The sequence below is a fragment of the Sarcophilus harrisii genome, chromosome 2 (genome assembly GCF_902635505.1).
Source record: "Sarcophilus harrisii chromosome 2, mSarHar1.11, whole genome shotgun sequence".
Taxonomy (NCBI): domain Eukaryota; kingdom Metazoa; phylum Chordata; class Mammalia; order Dasyuromorphia; family Dasyuridae; genus Sarcophilus; species Sarcophilus harrisii.
This window is the reverse complement of record NC_045427.1, coordinates 85,748,738-85,760,557: the sequence shown is the minus strand read 5'-3', so window position 1 is coordinate 85,760,557 and position 11,820 is coordinate 85,748,738.

The window sequence follows — 11,820 nt, the reverse complement described above, 5'->3', positions numbered from 1 at the left end:
AACTGGCCTCCAAAACATTTGCTTGAGATTAGCAAGAAGGGTGAAATAAATTTACTGACTGTGCTTCATCTTTAGTTGGATTTTGTTTCTTGGCTAACAAGGAAGCAAAATGGTCTCCCAATCCTCTAAAAGGACCATTACAATCTATGTAAAATGGATGTGGCTCTTATCATAGCCACCTAGAAGAGGATGGAATAGAGAGGGAAGGGACTGGAGACTGAAAAATCAATTATTAGGCTAGTATAATAGACCATTAAGAAATAATAGGTTCTAAGCTACTGTAGAGGAGACCAGAAGACATGAAGAAGGAATTCATAACCATATGGTCAGCTCTATCGATATATCTAAGGACATGTTTCATACTAAAAGTTCTCTAGGTAGTAGAGCTACTTTAACTTTGGGAAGAAAGATTCTATATAAAAATACTAAATATATAGCTTTCTTTTATATTTCAATCAGTACTTAATGAATGCTCAGGGAGGACTAGCACCTCTGGTGCGAGGGCTTGCGAGACCTCTTTGGAACTTTGTCAACCTTTGGTGTCCATTTTTTCATCCTGGACAGGTCACTTAACTCCAATTCCCCCCCCCCCCAATTAATATGTGATCCTGGGAAAGATACTTAACCTTTATGTACTCTAGCCTACACTCTAGTATTCACTTTCCAATTCATAAATAGTTTTAGTAGAGGAAATTCTGACAGATTTTTTGAGTATGACAATTTCTTTATCCTTGCCAAGCTGTGATTTAGCTAAAAGCAATGAAATATCCAAAAATTGGCTAGAAAAAGGTGATGAGAAGGGAAAACAGTTAAAAATTAAAAGAAAGAAGGAAACTGGGTAATTCAAAAACTCAAACACCAGCTCTTCAATGTTTAAAAATTGGCAATACATTAAGGAATATTGCTTGTATAGCAGGTGTTCCTGTTAATAGCACCTGGAATGGTTAATTCAAAGAATATTTAACTGACAATCTAAATCATATGAAAACTACTGCTTTCTGATCACTCCTGTTGAGCTACCTTTGGTACTGAGATTGAGAATCTTTTTTGAACCTATCTTATCTGGATATTTTTACCAAGATAGGTTTGATAGAGTTTGACTTGGCAGTCATGTAGTCAGAAAGAGTTCAGCCTTAAGGCTCTTTAAAGAGGCTGTCATTATGAACTCTACAAGGGCTTCTGCTTTATATCAGAAATACTTCTGATATGTGGTCATAGAGAAAACATGAGCTTTTTAAACCTTTTAGATCCATGTGACTTCCAAAAAAGCTCTATACTAGAATGAATTTGAATTATTTTTCTCCTCTTTACCCCTCTTCCCCATCACTGTTTTTTTTTTTCCAGTTTAAAACACCAAGAATAAATTTAGATCTGTTCTGGTATTCATTTAAACCAAACAGTACTCAATGTTGGAACTCTTTTTCATTAAATTCAGACTGTCTTTGAAATTGTTTGGCACTTTGGAATTATGCTGCTAGCAAAATCTGTTAACTCTTCCACTGTGCTGTTAAAAGGAAGACTCCTATATTTGGATTTTTAAAAAAGTCAAACAAGTAGATCTTATGACATTTTGAAATGTTATTTTGATAAATAAAAATATTTTTGAATATACAGTTTTGTTTATCTATTCCTTCCCTATCTGAATCTGATTTATCTGAATCATTTTGCTATCAAAACTAATGAAATATATCTCTATAGACTCCGGAACTTCAAGGAATGATAGAATAAAAATACTGTGTTTAATGAATCCTTAAAGGTTTTGAGTAATTTTCTATAATTAATTATCTCTTACTAAATTGAAAAAAAAAAAAGCCACACAGTAGACTATTGGTCTAGGCTGATGTGGGTTTTCTAGTGATGTTGTCTACCTCACTATTGTCTCTACTCAGAATTTACTGTTGGAAATCTCCAACTTAGTTTGCTTAGTATCCATAGATATGGGTAATAGAATCCCCAGTTCTCATACAGGGACAAAAGGTAACAAATGTTTACCAGGTTCTTGTTGTTCAGTTGTATCTGACTCTTTGCAATTTTTGGATCAATTATCTATAGGGTTTGCTTGACAAAGATATTGAAGAGGTTTCCCATTTCTTTTCAGTTTTAGGCAGGGGTAAAATGACTTTTCCAGAGTCACACAGCTATCAGGTATCTAAAGTCATATTTGAACTCAAGGAGATTAGTCTTTCTGACTCCATGCTCACTATCCACTAAGCTAACTAACTGCCCCAAAGAGTATATAAATACTGGATATTATGTTCCCCCAACCCAAGTTTCTCTTCTATAAGCTAAACTTAAAAATTGTCGAATTCTTTCAACCAATCCTTTTGGGGTCCAATCATCATCCTTTTGAGTTTCATTGTTAACTGGTTCCCTTAATCTTCTAATCCAGTGTATCAAACTCAAAGTGACACAGGAGCCACTAATTTATACATAAGGATTCCAGCTTACATTCTATTGACTTACTACTAAAATATAATGTCACCTATGTTTTATTGTCTGAGTACGGCATGTAGCCTTCAGATCATGTTTGATATCTCTGTTCCAGTCCATTGGCCAAGAGCCGGTATGTGAGAACTAGGTATAATTCTTAATAAATATTATAAGACAGAGGAAAAAAATGAACCAAGGCTTGATAAAATACAAAATCCTATGAAATCCCAAAAGAGTGTGGAATGACACAAATTTCAAAATGGTTAAAAAAATGAAATCTATAAGGAATTAAAAATGGTTATATTTCAAAGTTTATAATCTCATAAAAGAATTTTAAAAATTCAAATAACAGACTGATAGCAAAATTTTGATAGCAAAATTATTTATAAGAAAATTTAATGGCCTTTGCTAGTTTTCTATTTTTATTTTCATGGCTTCAGCTGCAAAACAGCTTCACACTTACTTTGTTTAAATGGCAAGAGCAATTATAAAACATTTCATTTAAGGCCTATAGATATGAGTGGATTTTTAGTTTGGAGTTCAATTCTGGAAAATTTTGCATCATATTAAAATAATTTAAATGGAGATGTTACTCTTCTGAATAACATCAGAGAATCCATATCATTGAAAAATCTATATGTCTAATTTCCATAGCTTTATTTTCTCCTTCTTCAAGGTCCATTTGGTTTTTACCTATGACTTAAGGTTGTAATCCTTTGAATATTTTTGTAAAATATGTTTTTATTAACATCTTCTGTTTCTTACATCATTATAGGTATCCTACTCTGTCTCTACCTTTCTTCCTCACAGACAGTCATTTCAAATAACAAAAAATATTTTTTGAGAAAAAAAAATCAGTATAACCAATCAATACAGTGAAAATTTGAAAAACATATACCATATGTAATATCTGTGAACCTTCTACCTCCAGAAAGAGAAGTGAGGAGCAAGGTTACAAGTGTCATCTCATATCTCTTCATTCAAGTCCTGCTTGAGCTTTATAATTTTGTTATTTGTTTTTGATTTTTTGGCATGTAGTTCTTTTCATTTACAAGTTAGTATTTACTGTGTATATTGTTTTTTTGGTTCTACTTACTTGACTGCATAAGTTCATATAATTTCCCTGTTTCTCTGTATTTATCACATACATAATTTCTTACAGCACAGTAATCTATTCTGTTCATGAATTAGTATTTAATCATACCTCAATTGATGGCAATCTACTTTGTTTCCAATTCTTAGCTCTCACAAAAGATGTTGTTATAAATATTTTGGAGTCATGTTAATCTGATGAGTATGAAGTGTTACCTTAAAAGTTGTTTTAATTTCATTCTTTATTAGTGATTTGACACATTTTATATAACTGATAGGTTTATTTCTTCTGAAAACTGCCTTTTCATGTCCTTTGACCATTTATTTTAATGAATTTGTTTCAGTTTTATATGTGTGTGTGTGTGTGAAAAATGAGACTTTTATCAAAGAAACTCACTATGCAGGTTCTTCTCCAGTTTCCTACTTTCGTTTTAATTTTGGTTGCATTGATATTGTTTGTACAAAACATAGTTACTTTAATGTAATTAAAATATATTTTACCTCCCATAATCCTTAACATCCTTTGTTTATGAACTTATTTTTAGTATTTTAAAGATTTTTAAAATTTTTTCTTCTTTTAAGTCATTATTTTTTTCCCTCATTAGTTTTGGTTGAACTCTGCTATAACCCTGTTTCCAAAGATTCTATAGGAATGCCTCTTTTGTTCAATATTCACTTTTTTTTTTTTTTTTTTTTTTTACCAGTGCTATGACTTACACTTTCAGGATATGCCATTTTGGGTTTCATCTAAAGATCTTTTTATTTTTGGAATATGTTATTCATTCCACTCCTTTTTATGGATTCTGATGGGTGTAAGACAGTATATCATTAAAATTTCTTTCCTTTATATTTGAAGGTTTCCCTCTTAGATCTTGTTTCTAGAGGCAATTTGTGTGCTCAGTTGATTCTTTGTTTTCCATATTCAGAAATATAAGCTTTTTTTTCATATTATTTCCTGCATGATGTTTAGGTTTTTCAGTCATGTTTACCAGGAAGACCCATGATCTTTATATTGTGACTGTGCATACAGCCTTGGCGTCTATGTAGATCATTTATTCCTTTAATGTTGTTGGCTTTTGCTTCTTTTCTGACAAATTCTCTGTCTCTAATTCAGCATTTTTGTACTGCAGATCTTTTATTCTATGTTTTATTTCTTTAGAGAAATACTTCTTCATATATTCATTTTTTCTAGTCTGTTATTTGAGCTTTTAAAAATTCTTCATGAGATTATAAACTTTGAAATTTCTAATTTTATTTTCATTTCTATTCTATAGAATTCTATATTCATTTCTAATTCCTCATAGATTTCATCTTCTTTTTGAACCATTTTGAAATTTTTGTCATTCCACACTCTTTTGGGATTCCATAGGATTTTGTATTTTATCAAGTCTTGGTTAATTTTTTCCTTTGTAATTAAGAAAGCTTTGTAATCTCTTTAAGGATTTATTTCTTATTTCCCCCAGTTTTAGGATCCACTTGATTGATTTATCTGTTTGTGCCTGGGTTTTTATTGAATTTTTTTTCTCTTGAAGTCTTCAGTACCTCAGCCCCTTTTCTTTATATTCCATTATCATTCACTTTCTGATTTTTCTCCCCCTTTGCTGCTGTGTAGATCGCTAAGGTTAAATTGCAAGGTTGCCTCAGCATTTTTCCAAATTGGGGATTTTAGTTTTCAGTGGCCTAGGTATCTGCCATTTGTAACCTATGAGGAAGGTAGTGGGGGACAAAAATGATCTTAGCTGGGTTTCAAACCTTTCTTCTCCCCTGGCTTTCTTCCATGGCTGAATTAAGTGTCTGTCATTTGAGTATAGGACTTTTCAGAAGATCTTTTGGATAGTCTTTCCAGACTTTAGTTTTTCTAACCTAGCATATAGTCTGGGAAGTTGGTGGAATTCCTCTCACTCCCAATCATCTTGTAACTGGGTAAAATCAATGTTAAATAGCTTGGTGCCTGTGAGAGAGTGGGCAGAGGCTGAGGTATATCAGAAAATACTTGCAGTATAAGGGAATCCCAATTTGTAAATCTCCATAAGGCATGTGGAGGTGGTGGAGGAGGGTCAGAATGAGCAATTGCTTTAAGAATTAACATTCTCCAGTGTTAATTTATAAGGATTTTACTATATGAATGGGGTTATCTTTTTTTTTTCCCTTTGGATTCAGGAGTAACTGCTCCTAATCTGGTGTATAATTTCTTCTTTGGAGTTTGAGAGAATTAATGGAGTCTGGTGAAAACTCTAATCAGTCATTTTATTTATCCTGAAATCCAGAACTAATCCATACTTTCTGACCTTAAACATGCCTTATGCCTTTGTCCCCTGGAATTAGTCAACACTTTTTTGGGAATCATTTCTACTATGTATCTTAGAAATGGTCCTTCAGTCTTCACTAGAAGACTTATGGGGGAAGGGGGAGAAATGTATCAGCTCTCAAAGAAGCCCATTACACTTTTGGATAGCTCTAGTTAGGAAAACTTCCTTACATCAAGCTGATGTCACCATTGACCTTACAATTGTCCTTATTTTGTAATCTTTCTCTAGAATTTGATACTGTTGGCCACCCCCTCTCTTCATAGTCTCTTATTCCTTTGCTTTCAGGATACCAAAATTTCTTGGCTCTCTTCATACTTCTCTAAATGTGGTTTTTTTTATTCTCCTTTACTCTTTATTTTTTCCCCAATCCAGATTAACCAAAGATTTTTTTCTTTGGTTATATATAACCAATTATATATATATAACCAATCAAATATATATAACAATATATAACTCTAATCAACCTCTTATTTAAGATCTTGTCCTATATTTCTATCTGGATGTTTCACTGACCTCTTAATATTATATTTAAAGCAGAATTTATCAACTTCCCTCCAAAACTTGTCTTCCCTCTCAACTTCCCTATTTCTTTTGATGGTACCACAATTCTTCTAGTCATCCAAATTCAAAGCCACAGAGGGATCTTTGTGTCTTCCTTCTTCCTAACCCTACTCTCATCTTCACAAAATGAATTGTCAACTCATTATTATTGTTTAGCAATATTACTTACAACTGGCAACTCCTTTGCACCATCAGTGCCACCAGGGTCAGGTCTTCATTACTTCTTAATTGAACTATTATATAATGGTCTCTCTCTCAACTACTCTTCTTGCCTCTAGTCTTTCTCTAATTCATTCTTCATATTACTGCCAAAGTAATCTTACTAATACACAGATATAATTTCCTTCTCATTCCTTGTGATCTAATTATATTGTTCTCTTTGTTCCACCACACACAATACTTAATCTTTTGTTTCTGGGACTTTACAATGGACACTCTTCCCTTCCTCCCATTTGTAGAATGTACTTCCTACTTATTTCTCCTTCTTAGAGTCCCTTTCTTTCTTTGTTGTTTTCAGTCGTTTCAGATATGTCCATCTCTTAGTGACCCCATTTGGGGATTCTTGACAAAGATACTGGAGTGGTTTGACATTTCCCTCTCCGGCTCATTTTACTGATAAGGCTTTCTTTAAGGAGGAGATTTTTCTTTAAGATGCATATCAAATATCTTCTGCATGAAGCTTTTTTAGTCTTTAACTTCTGTGTATGCATGTGAGTGTGAATGTGTATGTGTGCATTTGTAATATATTTATTATCTTTCCCATTCCAAGATCATTACAAATAGGGATTTTAAAAATTTATTGTTCTTGTATCCTCAGCACCTAGCACAGTTCCTAGCACAATATGTGGCAATACTTTTAGACTGTTCACAAGCCTTCAGTGGCTCTCTATTGCCAACAAGCATTCCAATCCAATACTAATGCTAATGTAGCAGAAAAAGGAATTGGGTTTGGCATTAAAGGACCTAAGTTCAAATTTTGATCCTGTCACATATTCTCTGAGTATTAAGGGTAAATTGCTTAACATGTCTGTACCTCAGTTTCCTTATTTTTTAAAACAATGGAAATAGATTAGATAATATTTTAAGTTTTCTTTCAAAGGACCTGCCTAAATTGCTTAGCATTCAAGTTCCTCCAAAATTCAAAATCTGATTCAGCCTACTTTTCTGAACTCATTGTTCCCCAAAGCATCTTGCTTTCTCTTGTCTTCAGGCCTTTCATGTGCTATCTTGTATAGTAGAAATATGGTCTTGCTTATACCTATAGAAATCTTATTCTTCCTTTAAGGCCCATTTCAGGTACAACTTTCTCAGTGAAGATTTTCCCAGTTCCCCCAATAAGAAGAGGAAGTTTCCTTCTCAAATCTCTTATGGCATTCATTGACCTTGTCTAGTTGCCTAACTATATTCTAATTGGTATATTAGGTATTTGTGAATATTTCTCAACCCATCCCCCAGGCATTAGGTGGCAATGTTAAATGTTAGCTTCAGAGTCAGGAGGATATAAGTTCAAATGGCCTCAAGCACTTACTAACTGAGTGAACCTGGGTAAGTCACTTAAGTCTATTTGCCTAGTTCCTCATCTATAAAATGAGTTGGAGAAAAATGACAAACCTCTCCTTTGCCAAGAAAACCCCATATGGGGTTATGGAGGCTCATGACTGAAGTATCTCAGGAGCAACAACTCATCCCATCCCTAGTAAAATGTAAACTTCTTGAAGGATATACTTCATCTTGTTTTATATCCTTTTGCACAATACCTTGCACATGATTAGGAACTAAGAATTTTTGTTTAACCATATTCAACTATAGTAAAAAGTAGCTAGTAGAGTGATGTTATGGAATTCATTTCATAGCAAGCTTATTTTGAAGAACTAAATATATTTTATCTAGAAAAAGAATTGAGTGATAAGGTAGTTATCGTTATGTGTACTAGTAGACTGGACAATAAATCCAATTGTTATGAGCATAATATTGATACCTTTGTCTTTTCCATATCAGAGAAGTAAATATCCTTTTGTAAAAACTAATTGATGGCTTTCAAGTATTTGAAAAAGTAAGGCAAGATGGTGGAGTTAAAGGAAGCATGCTGTGGGCTTTCCTTCACAAACTCCTCTTGATGTAGAAAATGCACCAGACTGAATCCTGATAGGGAAATCCAAAAGAGTCATGAATTCTTTGTACAGCCCATTTTGTTGTAAAGAGACAGAGGTTTGCTGATACTAGGGACAGGATTGGGAGAGGAGCACACAGCACGTTTCCAACTCAAGAGGACATCTAAGACTCCTGCTGGGGTATCCCTAGACCCATATTAGGGTACTGCAATATGGACAGATTTCAGCTGGCAGCTTTATAGCCCACTATTCAATCCTCGATTGATTCAAGGCAGAGTGAGAAGGGGAACATTTATAAGGCAATGACATCCCTGATCAGTGAAACCTTGAGTTATGTACCAAAAAAGGAGGAAGTTCAGAAATCAATGGAGTGATGTGGCTCAGACCTCAGGTATAAAGTAGAGTCTCACTTCTAGCACCTGACCTAGTTTATATAAGAATAAGGAAGGTAGGAATCCCAGGCCAAAGAGTTTTTGAGTTTTGCCTCTCTGAACCAAGAGCTTTCCAGTTGGAGTCCAGCAATTTAACTATACACATTCTCAAACCCTGGGACAAGCAAAGCCTAGATCAGGAGGACAGTAATCAAACTTTACCTGGACCAGACCATTATGGGAGCACTGATAATTTGCTGCAGTACTTCAGCCTATCTCCAAGATTCTAGAATAATGTAACACTCAATAATCTAACAAAGCAGCATTTGTACCAGTCCAGAACTTACTTCTAAATGTGCCCCAGAGTCCAGCTCTAACATGAAGTCCAAAATCAGGAAGTAAGGTGAAAGAATGGGCAAACAACAATAGCAAAATAAAATAAAATAAAATAAAGGAACACTGCCAAAATCAAGCTATTTTGGTTGCAGGGATTCTGATGACACAAATACCAAAGAAAAGAATGACTTCAAAACATCTACAAGTGGTGCCTATGGGAGAAACATAGCTTGGGCATAAATCCAACCAGAATTCCTGGAAGAGATGAAGCAAGAGTTAATAAAAGAGTTTTAAATTGTTTTTATTAGTGGAATAAAAGTGTTTTGTGGGGAAATAGCAAAGAGAGTCATGGAAGAAGGAAATGAACTTGACTCATGAGGGAAAAACCCTTTCCCAAGCAACAACTTCCTTAAAATGAAAATGGGGGGAAAAAAAAGAAAAAGAAAATGGACTAAATAGAGGCCAATGACTCTATGAAGTAACAAGAATATTAAAACAAAATCAAAAGGCTAGAAAAATTATAAGAAAATACAAAGTATCTCATGGCAAAAACAATTGAGAAGAAGAAGAAGAAAAAGAAGAAGGAGGAGGAGAAGGAGGAGAAGAAAGAGAAGGAGGAAAAGGAGAAAGAGGAGAAGGAAGAGGAGGAGGAGGAGGAGAAGAAGAAAAGCCTAGACATTATATTTCAAGAAATCTTAAAAGAAAACTTCTCAAGCTCTCTTAGAACTAGAGGACAGAGTGGAAATAGAAAAAATCTCAAATGAAGACTTCCAAGAACATCATAACCAAAATCCAGAGCTACCAGGTCAAAGAAAAAATGGTATAAGCAGCCAGAGAGAAAGAAATTCAAGCATCCAGGAGCCATAGTCAGGTTCACATATAATTTAGAGCCATTATGATAGAAGAGTGGAAAATTTGAAATCTGATATTTCAGGAGGCAAAAGATATGCACCTATAGTCAAGAATAACTCACCTAAAAAAACTGAATATAATAGCAAAGGGGGAAAAAAGGATATTTAAAGAAATAGAGGACTTTCAAGCAGTCCTGTTAAAAAACCATCAAAACTGTGAGGAAACAAGTTCAAATGCAAAAGTGAAGAAAACCCCAAGAAGGTGCTACATGAATGAACAATGCTAAAGGACTAAATAAGAATAAATTGCGTATATTCAGCTGTAATCATTTGATACATGTATCCCCTCTGCACCTTTCATCATCAGGATTCATAGAGTAAGTCCAATTAGACAAAGCCTTGATGATTTTAAGCTCTCTTTTATTTTTATTATTTGTGTGTGTGTGTGTGTGTGTGTGTGTGTGTGTGTGTGTGGCAATTGCAGTTAAATGACTTGCCCAGAGAGAGTCACACAGCTAGGAAGTATTAAATGTCTGAGGTTGGGATTTGAACTCGGTTCCTTCTCAATCTACAGCAGATGCTGTATCCACTATAGTGATTTTAAGAAAGGAGGGGAGGGGGCAAAGAAAGAATATCCTTGATAGGAAGTGGTGGGAAAATAAGGTTAGGGAAAATTGTTTCACATTATCAGGACACATTAGTAGACATTCAAACAAAAAAAGGAGGAAGGGGTAGGAGGGATAGGTAGCACTTGAACCTCATTTGGTCAAAAGAAAAAATACACATTCATATACAGTTGGGTAGAGAAATATATTTCACTTAAAAGGAAGTAGTGGGGGAAAGCAAAAAGGGGAAAAGGGTATTTTTTAAATGATATGGTCAATGTGGAAAATTGTTTTGATTGACTATATTCATTTGTAATAAACTTTGTTTTTTTGTTTTTGTTTTTGTTTTGTTTTGTTTTACTTTCTCAATTGGAGTAGAGAATTTGGGGTGAAAGGATGAAAAGGCATATTTTGGTTGATGAACTCAAATATCTAAAAAAGTAAAACATGGTAACTCTCATAAACACAACGACTAACCATAATTCCTGAGAATTCATGATAAAACATGCTACCCCCCTCTTTTTTAAAATTCTCTCTGAGGTACCTCTTTGTTATTGATCTTCAGTTGTTTCAGTCAATGTCAGAATCTTCATGACTCCATCTGGAGTTCTCTTGGCAGATACACTGGAGTAACCCACCATTTTCTTCTCTATCCCTTTCCACAGATGAGAAAACTGAGACAAATGGTTCAAATAAATTGCCCAGGGTCACAGATCTAGTCTGTATCTGAAGCTATTTCTGAACTCAGGTCTTCTTGACTCTAGGTACACAATATAAAGGATGGAGTATAGAAGAATGAAAAAGATTTTTTTACTGATCAAGTTTATTTTTTCATTTGAAGTTATGCCAAAACTATTGTCAGAATAAATCCCGATGAACTTGTAAGCTCTGTGTATTTTCATCACACTACAAAATACTCACCTTAAAAAATGTTTAGGAGTTTTGTACTTCCGGTAGTCTTAGAAATCTTGTGCCTATTAAGGGAATGATGATATCTGATAAATATGTTGATATGTTGAGAAACAGAGTTGTTTCAGAATTGCTGAATTTCCTCATTGTAGGTGGAAAACTGTAGCATGGCCTTATATCAAGAAAATTTAGGGAACTGATCTAAGAGATGGAGCTTAACAGGTTTCTGTAGTCTTATGTATTAC